This window comes from Cervus canadensis, chromosome 13 (genome assembly GCF_019320065.1).
Source record: "Cervus canadensis isolate Bull #8, Minnesota chromosome 13, ASM1932006v1, whole genome shotgun sequence".
NCBI lineage: Eukaryota > Metazoa > Chordata > Mammalia > Artiodactyla > Cervidae > Cervus > Cervus canadensis.
In genome coordinates, this window is record NC_057398.1 from 15,875,525 (window position 1) to 15,889,540 (window position 14,016).

At 46.4% G+C, this 14,016-nt stretch overlaps 1 protein-coding gene across 5 annotated transcripts in view; it reads left to right on the plus strand.

The window, feature by feature from the left end:
* The window catches only part of NMNAT2 (nicotinamide nucleotide adenylyltransferase 2), a 208,773-nt gene that overhangs the window by 138,801 nt on the left and 55,956 nt on the right, over nucleotides 1–14,016 (plus strand). The window lies entirely within an intron of this gene.

Here is a 14,016-nt window from a genome sequence, read left to right on the forward strand (position 1 = left end):
AGATGTGATGATTAAATAAACAGTAACAACAAAAAGGTGATTTTAAAAATCCTTAGCAGAGGACTTCCCTGGTGGTCCATTGGCTAAGACTCCCAATGCTTGGGGGCCCAGATTCAATCCCTGGTCAGGAATTAATTCCTACTTGCCACAACTAAGAGATCCTGCATGTGGCAACATTTCCTGGCACAGCCAAATGAATATAAATAAATATTTTAAAAATCTTGAACTTCCCCTGGTGGCTCAGTAGCTAAGAATACTCCTGCCAATCCCGGGGACACGGGTTTGATCCTTGTTCTGGGAAGATTCCACATACCTCGGAGCAACTAAGCCCATGCACCGCAACTACTGAAGCCCACGTGCAACTCCTGAAGCCCATGTGCCCTACAGCCCACGCGCTGCAACAATGAGCAGGCTCTGCTCACTACAACTAGAGAAAAACCTGTGCAAAGCCATGACAACCCAGTACAGCCAAAAAAAAATTATTAAAAAAAAAAAATCCTTAGTAGTTTTCCACTTCTTGGCCCTTCCCTCCTCCTGCCCCAGGCACCTGGACCCCAGACCACACTGTGTCTAGATCACCAACACCCTCTGTTCCCACATCTGATTTTAGAGAGTCCAGTGAAGGTAAAAGTAGAGATCAGCAGTTTGGGGCTCTTTCGGTGGTATGTGTATCTACAAGGTCTCAGCAGATGGAGCCCGCGGCCTCTGGCTCACCCAAGGCAAGATGAGCTTAGGCCTTTTCCCAGGGGGAGGAGGCTGGACTGTGTTCTGCTGCCCTCTCTTTCCCCAGCCCTCCCTTCGCTGTTCAGGAGACACCCGGCCCTTAGAAATTCCTCCCCCTCCACCCTCTTTGGGGGATTTCCTTTCTCAAGGAAAGCAAGATGACCTCGCTCCAGTTTTGGAATTCCAAAATCAAGCGGGAATAAATCTTCCAGAGCTGACCTGACTTCTAAACACAGAACTCAACGCAAATGCCCCTTTCCTGTGGGCATTGCCTCTGCATGCGCCGCCCCCCGCTACAGGAAGAAGCCCGCTCCAAAGACTGGCCCTGATTCTCCATCTGACCCCGGCTTTAGTCTCACAGACCCGGCTAGCGTCTGCAGATAGGTAGGAGAGCTTCACGACGGGGGACCAGAGGGCCCCAGAAGGTCAGAGTGAGGGGAGCGCTTGGGATCCAGGGCTGGGGCCCTGGGGCCTACAGGGTAGGTGAGGCAGCATCAGGGTTAACCTGGGCCCAGTGCCCGGGATTAGAGGCTCAATTCCCCACTGTCAGTGGAACTCAGCTCCCATAGCTGGAGGAGCTTACCTCTGTCATTAAAATAAGGATTGGAAAGCCTGTAGCACAGCGCTGGGCACATATTCAGCACTCGGAAACCTGGCCTGTTGTCATGACTCTTACAACACTTATTGTGCTTGTTTATTGCATATCTCTTGCCCACACCAGGTGCTCTGTTTGTATCTCTTGCTCTTAGCAGAATATTCAGCTCACAGTTGATACTAATTTAAAAAAATTGTTTTTGGACACTAGTCAAGACTCTTTGAATAACTCTTAGCATTGACTTGGGCAGAGGCCTGTCCCTTGATGAGTGACAAAATTTCTGGGGTTGATGAAAGGTGGGGAAACTGAGTCAACTCTAGCAGGGCTTTTTTGCTTCCAGAGACTGTCTGAGGGTGACTTGATTGCAGGTGGTGAGGGCAGGGGACCCCCGAGTTTTTAGAAAACCAGGGGTCAGGCTGACGCTGGGGTTGGGGATGTGAAGCTGAGAGATGCAGGGTGAAGCTGGGACGACTGTGTGTAGTTAAAGGGCTGACCAGCCTGACCACACAGCCCTGTGGCTGCTACTTTTGAAATATGACCCAAGGGCCCCAATTTCTGGAGAGAGGTGCCCCACCTTGACACAGGTTCCTGAAATTCCCAGTTTAGAGTCACTTTTCCAGGGAGAGATGCCTGGGGTCTCTTGTTAAAATGTATGGATTACAGATGGATCGGGTAACATTTATGAAATTCACACCTGTCTCGTGATTAGCAGTGCCAGAATCTTGGGTGACCACTAGCCAGGGCTGGAGGGAGGCTCTGAGGTCTGGATCATGGCACCCACCCAAGGAGGTGAATGAAATTCCAACACGCAGAGCCAGGGCCCAGTGTGAGAAGCTGGTGCTGCTGTGAAAAACCTGTTTCCTCAAGTGGAAGGAAAGAGGATCAGAGAGGGCGCTATTTCCAACAAATATACAATAGCTAGTATACAATATACTGGCTTCCCAGGTCCACAGTGGTGAGAAACCACCTGTTGATGTGGGCAATGCAGGAGACGCAGGTTCAATCCCTGGGTCGGGAATATCCCCTGGAGAAGGAAATGGCAACCCACTCCAGTATGTTTGCTGGAGAATTCCATGGATGGAGAAGCCTGGCAGGCTGTAGTCCATGGGGTCACCAAGAGTTGGACAGAACGAGGACACACACACACAATATACTGTATCCCCATGGGGTGCGTGCATGCTAAGTTGCTCAGTCGTGTCGGACTCTTTGTGACCCCATGGACTGTAGCTCACCAGGCTCCTCTGTCCATGGTATTCTCCTTGCTCTCCTCCAGGGGATCTTCGCAACCCGGGGACTGAACCTGCATCTTTTTTGTCTCTTGCGTTTATTCCCTCCCTCCCTTCCTCCCTCCCTCAGTGTTGAGTGTCAATACTGAAGATGATCTGCTGAGGGCTGGGGAGTGGGTGGGCAAGGCGGAGAGCCCGATGAGATCCAGTCCTGCCCTCCAGAGCGCAAGCGCAGTGTCAGCAGTCCTGGACAGTCCATCGGAGACCCACGGTCGACCAGCTCCAAGCCCAGGATGCCTGGCAGAGCTGGCCTGCCCTGGGCCTGTGGCTGATATTAACAGCAGCCTGGGAAGAAATCCGGGGCTGTTGTTTGGCTCAGCACATTGATCTTCACAGACACGAAAGAGAAAAATGGGTCAGGAGGAATGCGCTTGGTGTGAATCCACTCCCTTTTCAAGCTGGAGAGCCTGCAGGAGAGAAGGGGCCAGCCCCGCTCCCCTCTCCCCTCCGCTCCCATTCCACAGTGGGGCTGCCGGTCTCAGGGAGGGGTCAGGGAGACAGACGCTCAGCCCGCGCCCACTCCCTCCTCGTTGTTCACATGGCTCTCCATGACCTGTGTCATAATGAATTCCAGATTCCAAGGGGGACGTCCCTGGGAACCCGAGCACATGGTGTCAGAGGGGACTCTGGGCCTGTGATGTCACCAGCGTTCCCAAGGAAAGCTGCCTCCAGCCCCCCACCTGCAGATGGTGTCAGGATGGGTGGAAACTGAACCCAGGAAGAGAAAAACAGGCTCAATCCTCCCCCAGAGTGGGCCTTCTTTCACTAATCACCAGGAGAAGAAACCTCCACGTATCAAAGATTAAAGGCTCTGGTTACTCTGAATTTGGTGGTTCACTCAGTTCATAGGCTCCTCTCATATATTAAAAGCCATTTGGATGTGATGTCTTTAATTTGCCTTGAGTTAAATGCACACACACACATAGTAACTGACCTCAGTGGTATAGCACCCACTAAAGGACTAGTCACACACATGCTACCAAACACGTATGATGCATGTTCGTGTTCACATGGAGATGCTGTGTCAGTGGGGAACTTGGTGCTTATCCTTTATTTTGTTAAAACAGTTGAAATATAAATGGACCCTTTGAAAAGCATGTGCAAAAACATTTTATTTCTATCTTTCTGTCTGCCCTGAGTGATTTCAGCCAGGTACAGATGGTCATCACGGTATGAGGGATAGTCCACTAAATGTGCTCTTCTGTTTTTTTTTTTTTAAATCATAAACAGCATCTTTTTGTTGAGGTAGGCGAATGTTCCAGATAACAAGAAAAAAAACTTGGATAGAATATTAAGATAGGGTGTTAATTTAAGCTTTTGACTGAATTATTATAGTTTTTAATCTCTTAATATCCATATGAGGTGATGTCAGGATTTTAAATTCTCAAAACTAGCATATACAAAGTATAGAGCTTTGTTAATTTTTTTGGCTGACAAGTTACTACGTGAAAAAAACTCACTTTCAGACTGGAAATTCTAGTTTTTAGATGCTTGCACTTTTATCTATGTCTGTGCTGCAGTTCAGCTCAGAACTGTGTATATGATGAGTATCTAAAACTATTATCAAGTGTTTTAGTTGGTAAGAAGGGGCCAGGTACATAGGGATGTAAAAAGAAGTAAACCATAGCCCTAAACTACAGTTGCACCAAAGAAAATGGGATCAGACTTGTTACTGGTGATATACACAGAGCTGTGGAAAGAATGAATTTTGCTACTAAAGGCCCAGGGAGGTGGCGAGGTGAATTGGTCTTTGAAGGGTGGGCAAGTAGGTGTTAGGCAGGGGAAGGACATCTGAGGCAGAAGGAACACAGGGTTGAAGGGGGTGTGTTCACGGATCCACGTCACTGGGGATGAGGGCATGCCTGAGGCTGCAGCAGAAGTGGAGGTGGAGGGTTCAGATTTAAGGGCCAGATACACTCTACTTGGGAGTCTGGGCTTCATCCTACAGGCAAGTTGTGAAAAGTCTGAAGGCATACTGGAGGCTGAATGGGTGACCCTGGAGACTGTAAGAAGGTTCCACATGGGACACCCTGTAGGCAGCTTCTGACTTTCAGCCCAGATTGCTGTTGGCAGAATCCGCCTCATAAACAGAAGGCCCAGAGCTGTAGCTCAGCACAAACCACCCGTTCCCCATAGTTACTCACCCAGCAGGGCCCTGGAGAGAAAACCCAGCCGTGGCTGGCGCCAAACCATAGCTTTCTGATTCAAGGCATTTCTTCCAGCCTTCCCCTTTGGGGCTGCCGTTGGTAATAATTAGTGATTAATTCATATGTGCATTGTTGTTGGATTTTAAGAGGTATGTTTCTCAAAAGGAAATGCTTGAAAGTAGAAATATCCAAGTATCTTATGAAAGTGGCAGGAACACAGTATGTTTTGAACACTGTGTGTGTGTGTGTGTGTGTGTGTGTGTGCGTGTGTGTGTATGTGTGCACTCAGTCATGTCTGACTCTTTACGACCCCATGGACTATAGCCTGCCAGGATCCTCTGTCCATGGAATTTCCCAGGCAAGAATACTGGAGTGGGTTGCCATTTCCTTCTCCAGGGGATCTTCTCAACCCAAAGATTGAACGCTCCTCGCCTGTGTCTTTTGCATTGGCAGGCAGCTTGTTTACCACTGAGCTGTGTGGGAAGCCCCATATTTTGAACATTAGTTTTCTTTTTTCCTTCCTAACCAAATACCCAGTTATCCATGCCTAGAGAAAGACAGTACCGCTAGTTACCCAAATATCCAGAAGCTGCGTTTCTCAGTGTCTTCGGTGGTAATTACTCAAATTGCTGTCTGTTGCTCCTTAAGAGATGTGATCAAAGACATGCTTGAATCTCTGTGGCTGTCCCACTTTAAAGCACAGTATTTTTGTAACTTTACAAGAAATGAGTTTGTTCTTTTCTGTTCTATAGTATGCTCATAAATTTCTAAATTTGTCGTGGGTAAATTGAACAGAGCACTGATGGTGTGTGTGTGTGTGTGTGTGTGTGTGTTGGGGGAGGGTCGCTGGCAGTGGAGAGGGAGAAATTAGAGCAGTTATACATTTGTTGCCAGTGTCATCAATGAAAACTGGGATTGGGCTTCATAGGCAAGGACCCTGGTTGGGGAAATGTTGGCAAGTAACCATCTGAATAATTACAAGCAAAAGCACTATTGTTATTGAGCATTGTGTCACTTTAAAATAGATTATTTCTCAATAATATTTGCATGCTCATCCTGTCCACTATAGTCCTATTTTGTGGCTTAGTTCATTTGATCCTCACAGCAACCAGTGGAAGAGCTGCTGGCACTGTCTCCGTTTTACAGATAAAGAAACTGAGATTTAAGAAAGTAGTCACACTCCTGGAGAGTAGGAAAGCCAGGATTTGGACCCAGATGTTCCAGGAGACCCTTGGAAAAGCCTGTTTTGCAGGGTCAGTCTTTGAAACCACATTCAGCCTTCCTTCAACAGGAAAGTTCAGTTCAGTTCAGTCGCTCGGTCATGTCCAACTCTTTGCGACCCCGTGAACCACAGCACGCCAGGCCTCCCTGTCCATCACCAACTCCTGGAGTCCACCCAAACCCGTGTCCATTGAGTCGGTGATGCCATCCAACCATCTCATCCTCTGTCATCCCCTTCTCCTCCGGCCCTCAATCTTTCCCAGCATCAGGGTCTTTTCAAATGAGTCAGCGAGTTTAATTAATTGTCCCTAAAATGTCCTTTTTGTTGGGAAATAGACACCAATGTATTTAGGAGCAAAAAGGCAGCTTACTATCAAAAAGTTTAAAAAGTAATAATACTATGCTTGCTCATTGGAAGAAAAGCTATGACAAACCTCAACAGCATATTAAAAAGCAGAGACATCACTTTGCTGACAAAGGTCCGTGCAGTTCAAGTATAGTTTTTCCAGTAGTCATGTATGGATGTGAGAGTTGGACTGTAAGGAGGCTGAGTGCCAAAGAATGGATGCTTTTGAACTGTGGTGCTGGAGGAGTCTTTTAAGAGTCCCTTGGATTGCAAGGAGATCAAACCAGTCAGTCCTAAAGGGAGTGAACCCTGAATATTCATTGGAAGGACTGAAGCTGAAGCTCCAATACTTTGGCCACCTGATGCGAAGAGCCAACTCATTAGAAAAGACCCTGATGCTGGGAAAGACTGAGGACAGGAGGAGAAGGGGATGACAGAGGATGAGATGGTTGGATGGCATCACCTACTCAATGGACATGAGTTTGAGCAAACTCTGGGAGATAGTGAAGGACAGGGAAGCCTGGCGTGCTGTAGTCTATAGGGCTGCAAAGAGTCAGACACGACTTAGCAACTGAACAGCAATACTATGAATATACAGAAAGAAAAAATGATAAAGCAAATGTGATAAGATATTAACAAATAAGTAATCTGGGTGAATGGTATATGGAGCTTATTGTACTATTCCTACAACTTGTTTCTAAGTCTGAAATTAAAATTTTAAAAACTACACCAAAACAACAAAAGCCTGTGACTAACATGCCTAGAAAAAACACTTCTGTCTTTTTCTATTTTATAAAATGCTCATGAATTTCTAAATGTGTTTGGTTGAACCAAACAGGGCAGAACACCAAGATCATAATGGTGATGGTGATGATGGTGGTGATGATGGTGATGTATGCACGTAGGGGGCCTGAAGTCTAAGATGTATCATATAACTGCTTACTCTGATCTGGGCAGCAGCCCACTTCTTGGGGTCCATGTGACAAAAGAAAAGTCATAACTACATTTCATGGCTGTTAGTCATCAGGTTATAAAGCAGCCCCTCTGTTCTCCAACCCGAGAGGCAGGAAGCAGGTCCTTCCAGGGAGCCTCCCTAGGGACAGGCCTCTTTGTCCACTCCTGCCAAGAGGGTGCTAAGAGGTTCATGTCATTTGAACTTTCAAAAGAAAAATTCGTCACCAGGAGTGTGCTAGGAAATAGTGCAATTCGTTTAACCTGATGATTATATAATTTTATTTTCAGTCTAGAAAATAGGTTGCTGAAAATTCCTTTCGGTGCTGCTTGTCTGAACTATTCCCTCACAACGTTTCATAAAGAACCAATTAATTAATTAAGGCTTGCAAGGAGCAAGGGTCTCTCTCCCTTGATCTCTAGCCAGGGAGTCCCTAAATCTTTCCTTGTTCCAAAATCCTGTGCCCTTTAACTACTGTGCACAGAAGCCATTCGTCTGTCAGCTCAAGGGGATATTTGATGCTGAGATGCAGGACTCCCTAGAGGAATTCAGTTTATGAGAGCAAAGGGGATGGAGCTAATAGAGAGGAAGAAGGCAGGTGAACAGAACAAAGCGTGTCCCAGATCCCTGTCCTTCACTCTAGCAGGGACGAATCTCCATGTGCAGCCTCTTGGGGTGAGCAGGAATCTTAGGCCTAATCACACAAAACCCTCCTGAATGGCTTGGAAATCGCTTTGTCACGCAGGATTTTGTCATAATGGTATTTGACTGGGTTGTTTTTTCCACTAAGAGTCCCTTGTGCTAAAACCAGCAGAAAGGCAGACTCTGAAATCCCATCGCCTTTTTTTTTTTTTTTGCCTCTTGGGGTTGTAATTCTTCTACCTGGGTTACCATTGTTAGTTTCTACTTTATCAAAACAGAGGCCTTGTTTTGGTTATCTAGAAAAGAGTTTCTCAACCTTGGTACTATTGATATATTGGGTCAGATCATTCTTTGTTGCAGGAGGCGATCCTGTGCATTGCAAGATGTTTAGCAGCTCCCTCGGCCTCTGCCAACTACAAGCCAGCAGCCCCCTCTTTCCCACTGTTGTTCAGTCGCTCAGTCATGTCTGACTCTTTGCGACCCCATGGACTGCAGCACGCCAGGCTTCCCTGTGCTTCACTGTCTCCCAGAGTTTGCTCAAACTCATGTCTATTGAGTCAGTGATGCCATCAACCATCTCATCCTTTGTCACCTTCTTCCCTTCCTGCCTTCAGTCTTTCCCAGCATCAGGGTATTTTTCTGAGAACCGCCTCTTCATATCAGGTGGCCAAAGTGTTGGGGCTTCAGCTTCAGCATCAGTCCTTCTAATGAATATTCAAGGTGGATTTCCTTTAGGATTGACAGGTTTGGTCTCCTTGCTGTCCAAGGGACTCTTAAGAGCCTTCTCCAGCACCACAGTTTGAAAGTATCAATTCTTCAGTGCTCAGCCTTCTTTATGGTGCAACTCTAACATCTGTACATGACTACTGGAAAAACCACAGCTTTAGCTATGTCACACCTTCCAAGTGTGATGATCAACAAATGTCTCCTGGGAGCAAAATCAACCCCAGTTGTGAACAACTAATCTAGAAACTTCCATAAGAATCGGGGTCTTTCTGACCTTCTTGGGAAACTGCTGGGAACAAGAGAGGGACGGGAGCAAATTGGAGGGAGTTTGATTCCAGGTTGGGCTAATGGGAAGAGAAATGGCTGTGACTTGATATCAGAGGCATTCTGGAAGTCGGAATTTGCTGCAGGACACTGAAAGTGGTTCTAAAGCATTAGGGCTGTGTCATATTCTGCACTGGCTGTTCGCACAGTTTTGGAAAGAGGTCCTGGGAGCAGGGCAATATGGGAAGCTGACTTAGACATACTGAGATTCAGATTGCCAGGTCAAGGGTTTTGAATAATCAGAAATATGGCATCTTAAGAATGTCTGGGAGAGTCCATCTGAACCCTACCTAGGTTGATTGCAGACTTACCTGATTCTGATGGGCTCTTTCCTCTCTAATTAGAGCTGACTTCTCTGTGGAAGGTCATGAAATTCATCTTTTACATTCCAAGAACAGAGCTATGGGCCACCCGGGGTGAATTTCTATGATTCTTCGAGTGTCTGCTTTATATTTTCAGAAAAGTGCTGAGAAGGTTCATCCAAGAGAAAATATTGGCTATGCTTAAAATTAGGATTAAAAAAAAAATAGTCTGGCCTTCTAGGGGGCACTGTAACTTTAGCTAAAAAAAGGAACAGAAACCAGAGAAGTATGCTTAAGCTCATACAGAGTGCATGCAGTTTGAGAGCATGAGACTGTGGGACTTAAGAATTTTGCACAGGTTTTCCTAACTCCTGGGGGTCTCCTTTTGGTTTGGTTTTGTCTTTAATATTTATTTATTTGGCTTCACCAGGTCTTAGCTGCAGCATGTGAGATCTAGTTCCCTGACCAGGGATCAAACCCGGGCCCCTGTGTTGGGAGAATGGAGTCCTAGCCACTAGATCACCAGGGAAGTCCCCTGGGGTCCCTTTTGACTCTTGGGTTGGGGAACAGTCCTGCTACCCATTTCATAAACTAACAATATAATATCAGGTTGTTGAATAAATTGCTGTGTTCTGGGGAAAGGGTTTGACCAGATCAAGATAGGGTCCTAACAAAATAATCCACAGAGTCGATTAACAAAATTTAATTCTCCTATAATATTTTCCTATAATTATTACTATAATTCTCCTATAATATTTCTCTCCACTTAACATAGGTCTTTTTACTTTTAAAACTAATATCGTAGTTACCAACAGCCTTGTAAGATGCAGACGAACATATCTCTTCCAGAAGTACATGACAGGGACCCTGGTGATTGGCAGGTTCATGTCTATTTCTCACCTGGACTCCTGTGGCTGTCACTTAATTGGTCTCACTGACTCCACTCTTGCCCCCTCACTATTCATTTTCCACCCAACAGCCGATCGTGAACTTTCAAAAATGTGACTCAGATTGTTCTCCTGCCCACAGGCCTCCTGCCTACAGGCCTGCAAGCAGTTAGCATAAAAGCCCAAATGTCTTCCCTCCTTACAAGGCCCTTCTCCGTGGGTCTCCCTCAAACCTCTCTGACTTCAGCATCAGCCTGGCTGTTCCATTTCCGGGACTTTGTACCAGCTGCCCTCCCTGCTCTGCCACACATTGCTTCCAGATCTTTGTGTGGCGGATGCCTCGTCATTCGCTTCTCTGCCCCTGTGGTCACTTCTGCAGAGAAGCCACCCTGCACCATACCCTCTCTGTTTCATCTTCTTCCCTTCTCTCCTTATCACCAGCTGAATTTAGTTTACACTCCTAGAGTCTTATTCAAATGTCACCATACTCGAGGGATCATTCTGTGCCTTAATTTCACCACCCTCAACAATGTGTCTTAGAGACCTTCCATGTCAGACTGGATAGGCCAACTTCATTCTTTTAAACAGCTGCATAGTATTCCTTTTACTGTACCTCCACCTCCACAATTTGTCTAACATCTTCCATACAGATTTCTGATTTTTTACTGTTGCAAATAATGCTAAAGTGAAACATCTTTTTGAACAAATCTCTGTGCACATGTGCAAGTTTTTTACATAGTATGGGTTCTTGGAGGTGGAATTGTCAGGTCAAAGGTTATGCCTATTTGTCCTTTTGATAGATGCTGACTGCCATATTGCTTTCCTAAAAGGCTTTATTAAATTATCCTCCCACTAACAGTGTGTTAGAATGCACACCTCCCTTCATCCTCCCTGACACGAATTAGTTATCATTTTTTTAAATTGCCTTGAGGGACATACAGCAATGGTGTCTTATTTCACATCAGAATCCTAACAGCCATTTTAAGATTGCTTCGTGCTGGTGTCCCCTGGAGTCATGCCTCCAAGTCAGCTCAGGGAGAAGCAGCAAAAATCTCTGTGACCTCTGAACCTTTTAGAACAGTCTCATCCATCGCACCAGAAGTCTCTGTCCTCCCTGCCGGCCGGGCTCAATCAATAACCTGGAGAGCAGTGGGCCAGCCTGATGTTTCCTGCACGCAGCTCCCTCTCCCATCTATCATCCGAACACACCCGGCAACTCAGCTAATGCTCTGAGTGAAAATCTGCCCAAGAGAGGTGGTGAGCACCAAGAAAAGCATCTAACCGGGGGCACCGACCAGCACTGCAGGTCAAAAGGAAGACTTCTTAGACTTCCTGCTCCCACGTTGGCAAACCACATATTTTTAGAGTTTTTGAATTTTTCTTGTCCTAGCTTCACTTTGGTTATAAGAAAAAAATCTCAGTTTTTCCACCTTCCTATTTAGGGAAAAATCCGATTCTTCGCTGCTATGAGACCACTCCTCCTTCCTTCCTTGTGTGAACCTTTACTCCTCATACAAAACACACTTCTGCCACTTCTGGTGACCAAATGTCTGCAGGCTTTTCTCCACAACAAGCAGTTCCTGCCACACCAGACTGGTATCTTACAATATATCTTGCTTCTGAGGCTGCCTGTCCTGAGAGAGCCGATGCCACAGGTTAAGGGCTCAGTCCCACCAGAGTGTCCCCTCCCTGCAAGCCCCAACCCTCCTCCGCCCCCCGCATACTTCAGACACCAGTAGAAAGCTCAGGTGCTTCTGACCAAACTCTACAGATGGGAGGTTCTAAAAACTCCCTCCTCAGTTTCGATTAATTTGCTAGAGCGGCTCACAGAGCTCAGGGAAGCGCTTACTTAATGTTTACCAGCTTGTGAAAGAATACGATAAAGGATACAGATGAACGGCCAGGTGAAGAGATACATTGGGCGAGATCAGGGATGGTCCTGAGCAGAGGGGCTTCTGTCCCCGTGGAGTTGAGTGCGACACCCTCCCAGTGATGTGTTCTGGCTTGGAAGTTCTCTGAACCCCCTACTGTTGGGATTTTTATGGCGGCTTCTTCACTTAAAGTGAAAGTGAAAGTGAAGTCGCTCAGTCGTGTCCGACTCTTTGCAACCCCATGGACTGTAACCTACCGGGATCATCTGTCCATGGGATTTTCCAGGCAGCAGTATTGGAGTGGGTTGCCATTTCCTTCTCCAGGGGATCTTCCTGACCCAGGGATTGAACCCAGGTCTCCTGCATTGTGGGCAGACGCTTTACCGTCTGAGCCACCAGGGCACAATCAATTATTGACTCCGTTTCCAGCCCCTACCCCCTCTCTGGAGGATAGGGTTGGGGTGGAACTGAACTTTCTAAGCTTTTAATCATGGCTTGGTCTTTCTGGTGATCAGCCCCAACCCAGGAGTCATCTGGAAACTCATCTGGACTAGAGTCACCTCATTGGAACAAAAGATGGGGACTCTCCTGGTGGTCCAGTGGTTAAGAATCTGCCTTGCAATGCAGGGCATGTGGGTTCGATCCCTGGTTAGGGAACTAAGATCTCTCGTAGGGGCAACTAAGCCCACTCACTACAACCACTGAACCCCACAATCTAGAGCCCGCCCACCACGGCTAAAGAAGCCTGCGTGGGGTGGGAGTGGAGAACAGAAGATGTTACTTGTGCTCTTATTGCTTAGGAATTTATGAGGGTTTTAAGAGCCCAGTGTCAGGGACAGGGTCACGGACAAAGAGCTTACAAAAAAATGCAAGCCAACTTTTTGGCCAACCCAATAGCACCATAGATGCTCCTAGTTTTCTCATCACTTAAAAAATTACAAGGGTTTTAGGAGCTCTGTGCCAGGAATGGGGGGCACAGACCAATATATATATTTTCTATTATCTCACACTTTCCTCCCCAAAGGAATTGTCAGGCTTCCCCAGGCAAGAAAAGCATGGCCACTGTTTGCTGATACTGGTGCTCTCCTAAGCTCTCTGCACCTATTGTCTAACAACCCCATGAGCTGGATAATGCTATTATATTCAGCTTAGAGACGAGTCGGCAGCCAGAGCAGTTGAGTAACTCACCTAAGATCACCCAGCTATTAATGCCTGGAGTGGGATTTGAACCTAAAACCTATAAACTTGTGTTCTATTGCCTCCTAGGTGGGCTCTGTGTCTTAATTTAGGGAATTATAAGGGCTTTATTTTGGGGTGTTTATACGTTATTGGATATTTCTTTACTTATAAGTGTCTTTAAATAGAAAATTCAGAGTAACAGTGGAATTGCTGTAAGATTGTGTCCTTTCTGTGACCCTGGAAAAGTCCAACACGTACATTTTTTTGTGAGCCGAATTCTTTTCTCCACATCTGTGGGAGCTGATACTTGTTCTTTGGCCCATTATATGAAAGGAACAAGATGGCATGGTTCAGAGGTTGACCGGGCATCCTGGTCAAGGCAGGGGCAGGGTGACAACTGTATTAATTCACTTCTGTTGCCATAATCAATTATCACGAACTAATAAGCTTAAAGAAACACAAATGTATTACCTGATAGTCTGGAAGTCCTAAAATTAAGGTGTGTTCTTCCTGGAAGCTCTGAGGGAGATCTGCGCCCTGGCCTTTTCTGGCTTCCAGAGGCCGTCTGCACTCCTGGCCCCATGGTTCCTTCCTTCATCTTCAAACCTCTTTCTGCTCTCTGCTTCTGTTGTCACATCTCCTCCGAGTCTGACCCTCCTGCCTTCCCTCTGTGATTTCCTCAGACTCACTTGGATAATCCAGGATGATCTCCCTATCTCAAGATCCTTAATTCGAGTCACATCTGCAGAATCCCTTTTGCTACAATAAGGTAACATATTTTCAGGCTCCGGGGATTAGGACGTGGACATCTTTGG